This window comes from Passer domesticus, chromosome 1 (genome assembly GCF_036417665.1).
Source record: "Passer domesticus isolate bPasDom1 chromosome 1, bPasDom1.hap1, whole genome shotgun sequence".
NCBI lineage: Eukaryota > Metazoa > Chordata > Aves > Passeriformes > Passeridae > Passer > Passer domesticus.
The window spans coordinates 116,641,059-116,654,821 of NC_087474.1; positions in this window are offsets into that span (position 1 = coordinate 116,641,059).

Sequence of the window (13,763 nt, forward strand, 5' to 3'; positions counted from 1 at the left end):
TGAGATCTGGTCATAAATTGTTTTAACCTGAGACTCTCTGTCTGGTAAGACTCAAGTTTTGGAATAAAGGATAATGAAAAAACTCAACAAACAAACCCATCACCACTAACAAAAGCAAATAGGAAAGATATTGAAACTAATGATTGCAATAAACGTTTGCATTAGAAATCAGTTACCACTGAGTATCAGTAAACAGGTAATTTTCAGCAGGCTAGCAGCTAGATTACCTGCTTTAGTGAATACAGGTTATAAAGCTAGAAAACCTTGTTATGTCAATTTTCTTGCTGGCAATGTAATCATGTTGAATACCTTTTGCCCTAACACTGCTAGGGAGAGAGCCATTTTCTTATTACCAAAACCCAGCATCCAAGGCTAATGCTTCAATAACACTAAAAACTCTCCTTACTTTCTCTACATATTGATGTTTCTGTCATTGCAAGGGGAGTGATTTTATCAGCTGAGTTAGAGACAGCCCAACATTCTATTTTGAATGAACTTTCTTATTATGGTTAAGCAAACCCCAGGTCAGTTCAGAAATCAGTCCATTAACTGAAAAGTTGTGGAAGGGAAGAACTGGCAATTGGAACTGACAGCTGACTTTTAAGATAGAAATTGGGGAACACTCCTGAATGTAATTGCTAAGGAAGCAGCAATCTGCTGCCTGAATTACTTGAGAACTGTTCAGTGCAGAGCAAGACTTGTAGAGTGCTTTTTCTCACCTGGTGACAGGAAACATGACCTGGCCACTGCACATGGTCACTAAAAAGCTTGCAGTTAGCTTGCCATTGATAGACAAGTGTATCCTGCTCATTATTGCTGCTGCTTAGCTTTTACTTTGAGAATGAAGCTAGGCTGCCCTTCAGCTCACCTGTACAGGGGCACTCTCCATAAAGTTAAAAGCATGGCCTCTGTCACTTCTCTGGTTAAGACCATTGGTCAGAAGGTGACTAATAAGGTACTCACATTGCTTCCTGCAGGTGAGTAAATTACTTCCAAGAGTTTTCCAGGTCTTACACAGCATACTGCAAAATATGCAGACTTTCAGGTCCTGTGTATTCTCCGAGCATTTTTGTGTGGAAAGATCTCATATCTGGTTCCATGTTTGGCTAAGGCAATTAAATAACTACTCCTTTGCATGTCATGGAGATATCATATTACTGTCCACATGAAAACTGACTGGCCCAAAATGACTTCTCACGTCCCACCCCACAAACCCATGCTCAGACAAAGTGTTAGGAGGGAAGCAATGCTCTGTGACTACCCTTATGTCATGGGCAGTCCTGGCTGACAGGCACCAATATGATGAAAAAACCCCAGATTGTACACCTTTGGATTTCTATTTTGACTGTCTGATTGCTTCCCAAGGTAAGTGTAAGCTTTTGGATCGTACATCTAAGGCACTCGATTCTCTCATATTATATAGGGAGTGCAGCTCAAAGCTCTGGATTTTGGATGATACTTTTGGGGAAAATTCTTTAAAACAGGCATTGTTCTGTCTAACGTAGATATATGAAAGTTTTTTGGTCGATCCCGTGAGGAACAAAAATCTTAGGCATCTTTGACTTCTTTGTCAATCAAAGTCAGTGGAAAGCACATCTAAGTCTGGAACAAATACCACTGTGGCTGTTCAGTGGTAAACCTGCATGGAGGTTTTTCTTCTACTATTACTGAAGCAAAACACAGTGCACTATTTCTTAAAGACTTTTCTAAAAAAGCTCGAAAGTTGGAGGAGTGTTTTTTGCCTTTTTCTCATAGCTGCTTCTGGTTCAGCACAAAATTCATAAGTGTGATGCACACTTATGAGAGAGGAATTCTGCAAGATGACACCCTTTTTTCAGTTTACCATTATGTGAATATAATCAGCAAACGCATTCCCTCGGTATAGAACAACATTTTTAGAGTTTGATTTATTGCCTGTTTTGGTATATCCCTACTATGAACTGGTGAAAAAATATGTACACTCCAAAGAAGGGTGTGGTGATGTTTTTAACCTGTGATTTCCACAGATGACAGTTTGAGAAACCCTGGAATGTTGATACACATGTGGTGTCCCTAGATAAAGCTTCTCTTCAATGTTTGATAATACAATTTACAAATAGCCCTTTAGTGGAAGACAGTTCGTACTTGGATCTAATTTCACATAAAGAATAAGAGATCAGAGGACTTGTACTGGAGTTTGTTCCATGTCCACCCAAAGAATATTAACTCTCTCTTTTTCTTGCTAAGATTCTGCAGGAAGTCTCTCACAAGTATGTATTGTAGATGATCTTATCTCTACCTAGGTGAATAACAGCATACAAATTCATTATTTTTATTACAAACATAGTATTTATTTTTAAAAAGCACAGTACTAAGATACATTGGTGCAAAATAGTTACTACAACAGAAACATATATTTTTAATGAGCCCTGAAGCCAATATAACAGCAATTATGAATGTAATTCACTACCATAATAAAGTAATTTATTTATCATAATAAATTATCTCAGAATTAAAAAATAAAATATTACTTTAGCTACAGTCTGTCAGAGGGGGCAGATTTAAGCATTCTGCTTTAAATGAGACATTAGAAAAGACAAATCAGGCAATTTTATATTAGATAATTAAAGGACTTATGAAAACCAGACACATTTTGAAGAGAGAAAAGAAAATGTAATTCCCACTGAAGCTATGAATCCAGCTTTCTCTTCAGAAAAGAAGTCTATAACTGAGAGAAATGTTTTGAATTTTATTCTTTTTTTTCTTTTATTTGAAGAAAAAACAAGTGTAGATTTAGATTCTCAACATTAGGTTATAAAAAGCCCCTCAGACTGACCTCCAGAATTTTGGAAGAAAGCCCAGTGAGTAATGAGGGAGTAAGAGAATGAGAAAGAAGGAAAAATTTTTTTTTTTTCTTTAGGGACTTTATCTCAGTATGTTGAGTAAACAACACAATGGAATTATACAGGTAGTCTCTCCCTCACCACATATTTAAATTATTCAACAAATGTTTGATTGGTGGCTTTGTACTGAAAAGTGCCCGATCACTTTGACCTTCTGGTAAAAGAGAACATGACTTAAAGGGAAGTGAGTTAGAAAATAATGCAGCAACACACAAAAATTTGGCAGCAAAATCACTGTGTGAGATTGAAGTATCATCTCTAATATAAGCAAGCAACCCTGAGAATTGGAAGCAGAGGATTTCAGATAGCTTGGGAATTTGGCTGCCTCTCTGGCAGATACAGTAAACACCTTCAGAAACGATTGTGTGTTTCTGCTAATCACTTAGGCCATAAGATAACAGCTAAGTTGACATTTTGTGTGCAAGAAGTGAAACTGCTTACTCCGGTTCCCTATTTTCTGTCATTTTTGCAGAACAGTGACTGTCAGCAGTGCACCCTGAGTGCAATAACAGTACAGCACATTGGCAAAAAGACAACCTTGAGACTTATGTGCCCCCAACACAAGCCCTCTCTGAAATTTTCCCAAGTTTTAAAATGATAAATGTTGCTATCTTTGCACATCATGTAGTAAGAATGCAAAGAGTGCAAAAAGAAAGAAAGTTGAGGGTTACTTAGGCCTTCTTTTTTTTAGAAATATGCCCAGCACTTGCTCTTTAGCTTGCTTTCTTATCACACTTCAATATGCAGTTCCATCACTGCTGTTTAGTGATGATTTCATGACTTGGTGTTGCAATTGGTTTTGTTATTAGAATTAATTTAAAACATTTCTCTCTCTTTATCCACAGCCATACATTTTTATTTGCACTCAGGTACTGTTGCTGAAAAAATTGTTCATGAAACCACAATGTAATTTTCATTGATGATATATCCTTGGTAAAGACAGTTCTCTTTAGGGAAGGTAGAAGTAGTGTTATAAAAAAAAATGTGAAGAACCATTTGTCTTGAAGTCAGATAAAATGTACTCTGTATCAGGTGATGTAAAAACTCACATGTAGATATAGGATAACACAGTTTCAGGCTTTGGTCTTATGCATTCAGAAAAGGGCTTATTTCTTCCTGTACTACCTTCATTTAAATTTAATATGAAATACACCAGTACTGACATGATCTATTAATGATTTTTTATGTAATATCACTCATAGTCTGTAATATTTTCTTTTGATACTGTTTTTCCTAAAGTTACAATTAAAGTACTGAACCTATCACAAGTATCACTTTGCTCTAGAAAAAGGAGCAACACATTGTCTTTCCAAACTATATTTCACATTTCTACATGCACATAAATAAATAAATGCTTACAGTTATTACCTTTGTTAATTTCACACACAACATGTGATTATAATGCTGATTTTAATGCTGCATATGGCCTTCAGCAGTTCATCCAACCAGTCTAAGTCGTGAACACCCATGATCTCTTTGTAAGAAGCACATCTAAAATAGGAACAGTTTTGTGTAGAAATTCTGACAGTCCATTCTTTCCTCTAGTGAAATCATTGGGATTTTACCAATGGGTGGGTGGAAGATTATCTAGAAATCTTGCTGAGTGCCTCCATCAATGATAAGGGAAGTGTCAAATCACATAAGGAGTAAATATGGAGAGTATATTCAATTCAAGCATTTTGGGAAGCAGAAAGAAAGTACCTAGAGACATGAGAAATAATGTATATGGTGATAAAGGAGAGTAGAGGTGGATGTTTCCATAGGAACCAAGAGAAAAGAGACTTGTCTGTCTTCAGAATCACTCCCATGAATTTCAGAAAGGGGTCAGCAACTTTCTTGGTACAATTCTTCCTTTCCCTTCTGTTCTTGAAAACTCTTTAGATACTTGGAAAATAAAAAAGAGTTTGAAAGGTGTTGAGAACTCAAGACTAGATTAACTGCAAAGCCAGTGTTGCCTAATTTGTATGAGGTCTTCTATAATATCAAGTATCTTTCAGTGATAATTAATGCATGTGTTTATAAGGAGCTGATGAGTACTAATTAGGCCACACATGTCTTCTTTGGATTGTTGGGTCTGTGAAATATGAAACATAACACTTTTCTCCATCTGCAGAATGGTAAGAAAAGCAAGTAAATCTCACCAAAAGAGTACTGGCCAAAGAAAACATCACTATTTTCATGCACATAGTTGTAGTGACTAAATGTTTGGGGCTTTTTTTCCTATAAGTGGATACTCTGACACATCTTCAGGCAGAAAAATTTGATTTGTTTATAGAACAGAACCAAAATGCTTCCAAAGCCCAGACATTCAAGAAGGAGGTATGTGAAATGCCTTGTGCTGGAAAAGATCTGGAGCTGACAGCTAGCAAATAGCTAGGAAGGAGCTAGTAATGCATTGCAGTGGCAATAAAAAGCAATGTGATCTTGTGCAGTAAAGCAATGGAACGATTACTTTGTGCAGCAGCATTGTGGTTGTACCTCTGTGGCCAGATCACACCTGCACTATTGCCTTCAGTTCCACCACCTACAGAAAGGTTCCAATAAATACAGATTTGCGATGATTGAAAGAGTTAAAGGTGAGGAACAATTAAAAGAACCCTACTATTTTACTCAGCCCAATAGCAAATATGGAAATGGATGAACTCATATATGACAAATATAATTATGAAGCAGGATGAGAAAAATATCCAAACTTAACTATGGTTAGATAAATATAGGTTGCATATGACAACAGTGTATTTTTTTCATGGTAATATTTTCCCCAGAGGAATGCCAACATTTTTACAGCAAGTTTGAGGAAAACCCTGGAGAGCATATGCCAGAGAGCAATCATGAATTTGTAGTTATGAGAATGCATTTAGCATATTTTTCTCATTCTCATTAGTATAGTTATTAATATTCAATTAAATATAAGAGGTAGAGGAATCATGAGCTGCAGGAAAGAAGAAAAGTTGTAGGTATATGCTCCTCATCAGATTCACAAATTATTGCAAGAAATAATTCATTTTTAGTCAGATGTAAAAGGAAAAATATGGAATGCAAAGCATGAGTTAACAATCAGTGGGAAGAAGAGTTGAGTGCTCAGAGTTCTGCCATGAAATCATAGCAGCTTTATCAGGTGATATTGAATGGGACATCTCTTCAAGGAAATTAATTTTCCAGAAGTCTGGACTTATTTTCCCTACAGCTTGAATTTCGGCAGACCCCAGAGACAAGGTTTCTGGTAATGCTGCTTTCTTAACGCGACACATCAAAGAGAAGCTTTGCCTTGAGTTAACATTAGGAGTTAGTGAGAAGAAATACACAAGACAGCCAGACCGTCTGTTTTAGAGTCCCTTCAGACCTGTGGTGGCATGAACATGGCCAGGCAGAAGCCAGCTGAGAGCCTGGGTTGACTGGGGGAGTTTGTCACCCTTTTCGCTTCCATTTAAAACAGCAGCTGCTAAAATGGGTTTAAAATTGGTTCTTGACAAACTCATGTGTAGTCTCAAGGCTGTTATTCTTTCACCATCATGGAGATTATTGTTGTTCTGCAGACCATGCCTGGATCTTGAAAATTACATACTACAGCATGTTCCAAAGTCAGTCATGTAAAAAGTCAAGAAATGAGCTAGTAAACAAAAATTCACATTATCCTGACCAGTTTTGCTAGTTGGTTTAAGCGAGAATGATAAAGTTATGTTTCCTGCACTGGCTCTGTAGTTCTTTCTGTAGTTTTCTATAAGCCTGTTGTGGAAGACAGAATTTAAATGTCATGGATCATTGCCAGCAGAAAAATGAAACTTCTCTTGGGTGGGAGCAGAGAATGTCAATGGCTTGTTTGAGCTTCGGATTCATTTTGCGGACACACAACTCAATTCAAGGAGATTTGGTAGGATGAGATAAACAAGTGTTGACAAAACGTAGAAAAGAAACAGACTTTCACATACTTATGGAAGGTAGGTAAGCTGCTTCTCTGAAAGGGAGCACTTTAGAGGCTGATCTCTTGCCAGGCTTAAGCTGCAGATTGCTGTGTAGCTTGTCTGTGTTTCATTCCTTTCCCTGGGTTAGACATGGTTTCTCATGCCCCAGAAATGAAAAGCTGATGGGCAGAAAAAAAAGAGGGGAAGGAATGATGTCTTTTTCTCCAGTTTTTATGGTATCAGAAGGGACACGATCCAAATGCGGCACCATCACTGATTAATGTGAGAGCTATCCATACACAAATCAAGACAGTCTAAAAATACACCTAAATAAAAAACCTTCATTGTGTTCCTGCACATTAGGTGGAAAATTCAACTCAGAAACACTTTTTAGAATACAGTTCTCTTTTGGTTTTTTTTGCCAAGACATTGAGACAAAGTTCTGTGTTTCTAGGCTAAAAGGAGTTATTTGCTAAAAGAGACAAGGATGAAGCTCTCTGAGGTATCTTACTCACTGATTTGTAAATAGATTTCAGTGGGATAATTTCCATTATTAAAATAATTATGCCAATAAAGTATTTGTCTGAAACAGGGTGCTATGCATTACTGAGGTCATCTTTTCCTGAACAGGAAACAAGATTAGGGCTTTGCAGACAAAATTGTCAGTTCTTATTGGGTGATTTTGATGTAACATTTCTTTCTCATTTTCAATCTGTTTAAAGTTATATCTCTTTGAATTCTTCATCTTTCACAAATGTTTCTGTGCACTTACTACCAAGGGCATCTGTACACTAGTGCAGACTACTAATTAGCCTTCTTTTTGAAATAACTTTTCCCATGTACATTAAATGAGGTTTTAACTAGTGTGACTGCAGAATTCAGTTCAACTCAGAAAAGGCAATAATCTAGAGAGTTTGCATTAATGTAAAAGAGAGTGGGATATGTTTTCTCAAGTGGGATAACAACTGGGTATGGTTGCTTGCTCTCTGCAGGGTTTTTGTGTTTCTATCAATGCCCCTGTGACACTAGTAATGCATAGTTTGAATGAAAGGTAACCTGTCAAGGAATAGAAAGATGGATAGAAAAATCTTAATGTATACATCTTGTGCATATTTTTATTGTATAGATTTTTGTATCCTTAGTTAAGCCCAAATATTTACGAAAATAAGGACATGTCCCATAGGTAGAATAATGTGAAAATCTCTATCTACATTGTGAAGTATCTACAGAAAATAAACAAGAAAATTAAATGACTATATAAAGAGCATAGTTTCTTATAGGCATTCAAAGTCCATTGTGTATACAGATGTTCATTTACAAGTACTGCTTGGTATAGAAATACGTTGTGTCCATGATGACCTATATACAACTCAACTTCTTCAAAATTAACCTTTCCCTGTATTGATGCCATATTTCTCAAAGGATCAGCTATTAGATTTTCTTAAATCCTCTTCAAATTAGCAACGTAATTAAATCCAAACTCTGATTTTCACAAGTGATGCTCATTATATGCTATGGTGCATTTCAATTGTTTTAGCTTTTGTCTGGGAAATTATAATATACCAAGTCCTATTTGTACATTGATTTTTCCATCTCTTTTTGGCCCAAGCAAAATAAAACAGAGGAGAAAAAATGCTGCAAGGCTTAGGCTTCTGATTTTTATTAGCAGACCCTGGGTACTTTATTTCACCTGATGAAAACAACAGGTGGAGCTATGACTGACACTGAAGAAGGCTTCAAGAATCAACACTTTCTTGTTCTTCAGTACAACCTTTTATACCTTCATCTCATATGCATTACACCTGTGTGCCCTTTCTCCCCTTTTGTGATTTGTCAGTACACATCAGCACTCCTACCTTCAACGCTGTTCACTTGTCCTACACAGTCCTAGCCCATTGGGGATGAGGCTCAGCCCCAGTCCCACTCCCAGTTACCACAAACTGTGCCTACAATGAACAAAAATGCTGACTGTACTATGAATATGACAAACAACTCCTCACTGACACAATGCTGAAGAAGAAAGGTGAAACAATCGCAATCATCGTGTTCAAAAAACCCCTATATGTAGCATAAGTTCTCCTTTAAATATTTTTTAGGAAATTGAATGGAGATGTAACTAAGCAAACAAGCATCATGATTCTTCTTGCAGCAGGCTGGACCAAAGATAATTCAACACTGCATGTGGTCCAAAGCTGAAGCTGAGGTGAAGGAAGGTGAAGTACTGCTCAGTCAACCCTATGATAACCAGTGACTACCCTCTGTTTTGATCTCAGAGCCATATATGCCCTTCAGCAAGTCCTAAACCTGACTGGTGTGGCATAAGCAAAAAACCCCACAGGACAGGGTGACATCCATAAACCAACTGTAGGGCAAAATAATGTCATCAGGAAAAGGAATCAGAACCATCATATTCATAAGCAAAGAGTCTGCGCATCATTTTCCTTAATCATTGCTTGGTTATGACAACTTCAAAAGATTATATTTCCATTTACTTTGACAACAAACACATTCAATCTATAGTTATTGAAGCTGGTTATTTCAATATCAATTTATTAGCAGCATTAACATGAATGCTGATTGTTTTTAAATGCAAAACAATGTCTTCATCACTAATTTTAGAACTAATTTTAATTTGAACTTGACATTAATATAAACATGACAATGCCACTTTGCCACTGTGTATTGCCATCATGTATTTCTATTTTCTCATGGGAACTGACAGAATATGATTCATAATGACAATATTAATATAAGTTTATGAATAACAATAAGTATTTATAATAATATTAACATACATTACATCATCTGTATTGACTCTGTCAACATTAATATCTTAGATTTTTTTCCCGACGTGGTATACATTTTCATGTGTCTATAAATGTCTTCATTAATATACATTTATGATTGCTCTTAAGTTTATGCATAGTTTCTTTATTATGCAAATAAGGGTTATAACACACTCAAAGAGAGAAACTCTCCATACATCACTTTTATCTTTACTAAGTTCTGTAAAATGAAGTAGATTAAAAACTCATCCCCATTAATTAAAATTGGTTTACATTCTTGAACTGAAAATGCTCATAGTAAAGGATATCTATGAAACTGTTACATAGATTCTTTATATAAAATCTTTCTGAAAAAAAACTATGCAAAAAAAAAAGTATTTTTCAGTACTGACAAAAAGAATAATGAAAAGGAAGGTATTTACAGCTTGTAGTGAAAGTTTTATCTCTACATACATTCAGGTGCAATTGGGGACAATAAGACAGTCACAAAGGCAGTTCTAAATGATGCATAGTTGTTCGAGGGCATATGGTACATTTCACTTTTAACTGAGATTTTTTTCCTACCCTTTTAGTGCTTTATGTTAGAATCTTAACAAGATTTGTTAGTCCAGCTTGTTTTCTTTAAAGTACAGTTGCTAAAAAAAGCCAAGGAGGAAAACTAGTGTCACAGCCATCTGTGAAAAGAGACAGAGCAATAAATGTGTTGAATTGTGGTGAGATCTACACCAGTAATGATGAAGGTCTCTGGGGAAATCTTCACATGCTGTTGATCTTCTAGTGAACTGGACCATCAAACACATCACTAACATTACAAGGAAATAAAACCTTTTTCCTCCATCTTCCTTCACTCTGTTTAAGAAGAAAAACCCATCTGTAGAGATTAGTAATTAAACTATCTCAAGATGAAAGCATGAGAGACATCTTTTAGCCCCAAAGAGTTTAGAAATTATCCTTCTGTTCTTCTGAGAGTGCAATTAGATTAGGTAGTCTCTATTGTCCATATTGAGAAAAAAGCTACCTGGAAGTGAAGACTTTGATTCAAAGAGATTTTTTTAGAATGTCTGTAGGCAACTCATATGTTCATATTGAAGCTTCAGCTCAGAAGCTTTCCTGAACAGGAATGTAAGGTGATTGTTAAAATCCACACAGCCATGCTTAATGCAAAATTTCTGAGGCCCAATACCATACTTCTTTCTCTAGCCAGTGTCATAACTCATTAGGAGATACAACTTGTCATGTATGACTAAAAATTATTAATTAAAATTGCTGTGTCAGAAGGTTAACTATATGATTTATGCTATTTGATTATAAGTGTCTTTAGAGAGATGTTAGTCTGGATTCCTATTTACACCATAAGCTATATTCCCTTTTAACTCAGAAAGATGAGTTTCACCAAGGAAAAGGAGGAAGGATATGTTGAGAGAATACAGCTTTTGCTCTGAAATGGCTTCTAAAACCCTTTTACAGGTAAGTTTGTGTTGGGGTAGGCAGAGGGAACCTTGCCCTGGGAAGTGGCCTGGCAGCCACTGCTGCACACAGGGTACAGGGAGAGATCTTGCTGCTTTGGGAGGGGGCTCCCCAGACCTGCACTGCAGCACTGTCAGCCACAGGGCAGCACAACCTGTCTCTCTCCCCTTTGGTGGAAGCTGTCACAGCCAAATCCGACAGCCAAGCGGCACAGCCAGGTTCTGGCAGGAGTAAAGCTGGGAACTTCCCACTCCTGATCTGTCTGCTGCTTAAACAAGGGTTTGTGTGTTTATGAGTGGCTTCCATGCCAGGGTCAAACACGGACAGCTGATTCTGTTGTAGGGAATGCTATATGCAATTACTGCTATGGATGCTATATGCAATTACTGCTATGGATGTGTTTATGAGTGGCTTCCATGCCAGGGTCAAACACGGACAGCTGATTCTGTTGTAGGGAATGCTATATGCAATTACTGCTATGGATGGCTGCTGTCAGTTTGAATACTGCAAGACAAGGTACTGTTTCAGCAGCTGCACAAAAAAACCCCCAATGGCTAGGAGTAAAATTAATAAACATGTTTAAGAATCTTCCAAATAAATTACAGTTATTTGTAGCTTTGATTTTGGTCCTTTGGGAGTCACATAGCATACAATGAGATCATCAATATTTCATTTCAGTTAGTCCACCATGTACCTTAAGTCAAAATTGGGCTAGATTTCATGTCAACTATTCTATTTAAGTTCCTTGCTCTCTTGGTTCTGTACACAAAATCTTTGCACAGCAGAATCAACATGAGATTGACTAGAGAGGTGATTTTGGTCCTGGTCAGTTCTTACTATATCAGCTGTGTTGAGTGGTGTGTTTGGTGTCACTCAGGGTCTTCAGATCTGACTCACACCAAGTCAGTCCTGAAAGCAATGGAATCCCATGTAGAGACTTGTCTTTGTTATTATTTTAAAACTGTATGAGATAAAGAGCATAAAGTATTTGTAGAATACAAAGAAGAAGAGTATTTTGAGATGGCAAAACTGGGTTAAAATTATTTTTAGGTGTGTAGGTGCAAAGGAGAGCTATTTCATCTTTATTTTTCTGAATTACAACTTTTGTCATTGGTATATTGGTTGTACTTCCACTTGGGTCCTGTGTTGTCTTCAGGATATGCTGGATTTGCTACTGGAGTGGGAGCTGGGAGTAACAACCAAGGAAAACAATCAATTCTTATGCTTTACAAAATATATTTTGAGCAAATCTGTCTAAAAATTTACTACTCAAAGCTGTTTGTTTTCAAATATTCAATTAAAAAAAACAAAACTCACATCCTCTCATACCTTCCTCAGAGCAGCATGCAAGAGTGCTGCTTAAAGTTCAAAAAAAACAAAACAAAAATGTCAACAGAAACCCTAAATTAATGATTGTTCTGTCATATATAATAAGAATAATGACAATACAATTAAGTATTAAATATATACAGAATATTACATTAAAGTCTTAATTTGGAGGCTTTCACAGGTATTGAAAAAGGTGTTGTTTCTGCAATATTTATTGTGTGGTTGGATTTCTGTGTTTTATTTTTTATTTTCATTTAAGAAGCAAGCTCTTTTTTATAGTGACACTCATGAATTCAGAAAAAAAAGAATTGAATTTATTTTTAAAATCCTACTTATAGATTTCTTTATAGGCTAATGGAAATCTGCTAGATCTCTATTGTAAAATGCTACCAATCTTTGATTAGTTGTTTTTAATCTCTAAGATTTTTCATGCCATTTTGACATGACCTATAATAACATTGTAATTGTTATGTATGTAGGATTTTCATAATATTTGGAAGTAAATTACCTATCAAGTCTGTTGATTCTTGCTTTTAATAAACAACTTAATCTCAGAACTTTTGCATTGTCCTTATAGCCTACTCTAAAGACTAGTGTTAAGTAGTTTAATTGATTTCAATAATCGCAACCCTAAGACTTTATCAGAGGGTCATAAAGTCATGCAGAAGCTGCAAATCATTGTGGATTTACTTGAGAAGTCTCTGAGTGTGTGGATTGAAGGGGTAGTTTTATCAAATAGAGATCAACATTTATACCTAATGAAATAAATTTAAAAAATTTAGTAATATTTTCCCAAGTGAGTTCTTGACTGAATTAAATTTATTCTTTGGACCTTCTTCATTTTACAGACATTTATAGTGACCAGGTCCAAGCTAACCACTGCTCTTTTCCCAGGAAAACTGGATGATATTCTTAATATATTGGCTGCAAAATATTCATGTTAACCTTTACATTGTCCCCTACTAGCTTCAGCATCATCATTAACTGAAGTGTGACTCACTTCCCTAAGGATAATTGTTCCGTTTAAGAGGCCACATGAAGAGCATTACCTGCACAAGCAGGGAAGGGTGCTGTGCAGTTTGGCAGATGCCTCTTAAGAAGAAGAGTTGGAGCAGGTGACGCAAATAAGGGGAGCATAACAAGGGCCACAACTCCATTAGACTGCACTGCCCAGTTAATTGCTCTCACTCCCGTTTACCCCTTGGAATACCCATGTGGATAAATGATACACAGAGGTACTGAAAAGGTGAGAGAAAGCTGTAGACAGCTGAGCTGTCTGTCTATTTGCCCTAGGAAAAGAGTCTGTGGGTGTGCATATAAATTAATTTATTGGCTGATCTTCTCTACTTTTTTTTTTTGCTACTGTTAACTTTCCCTGTGAAATGTCTTTTCATGGC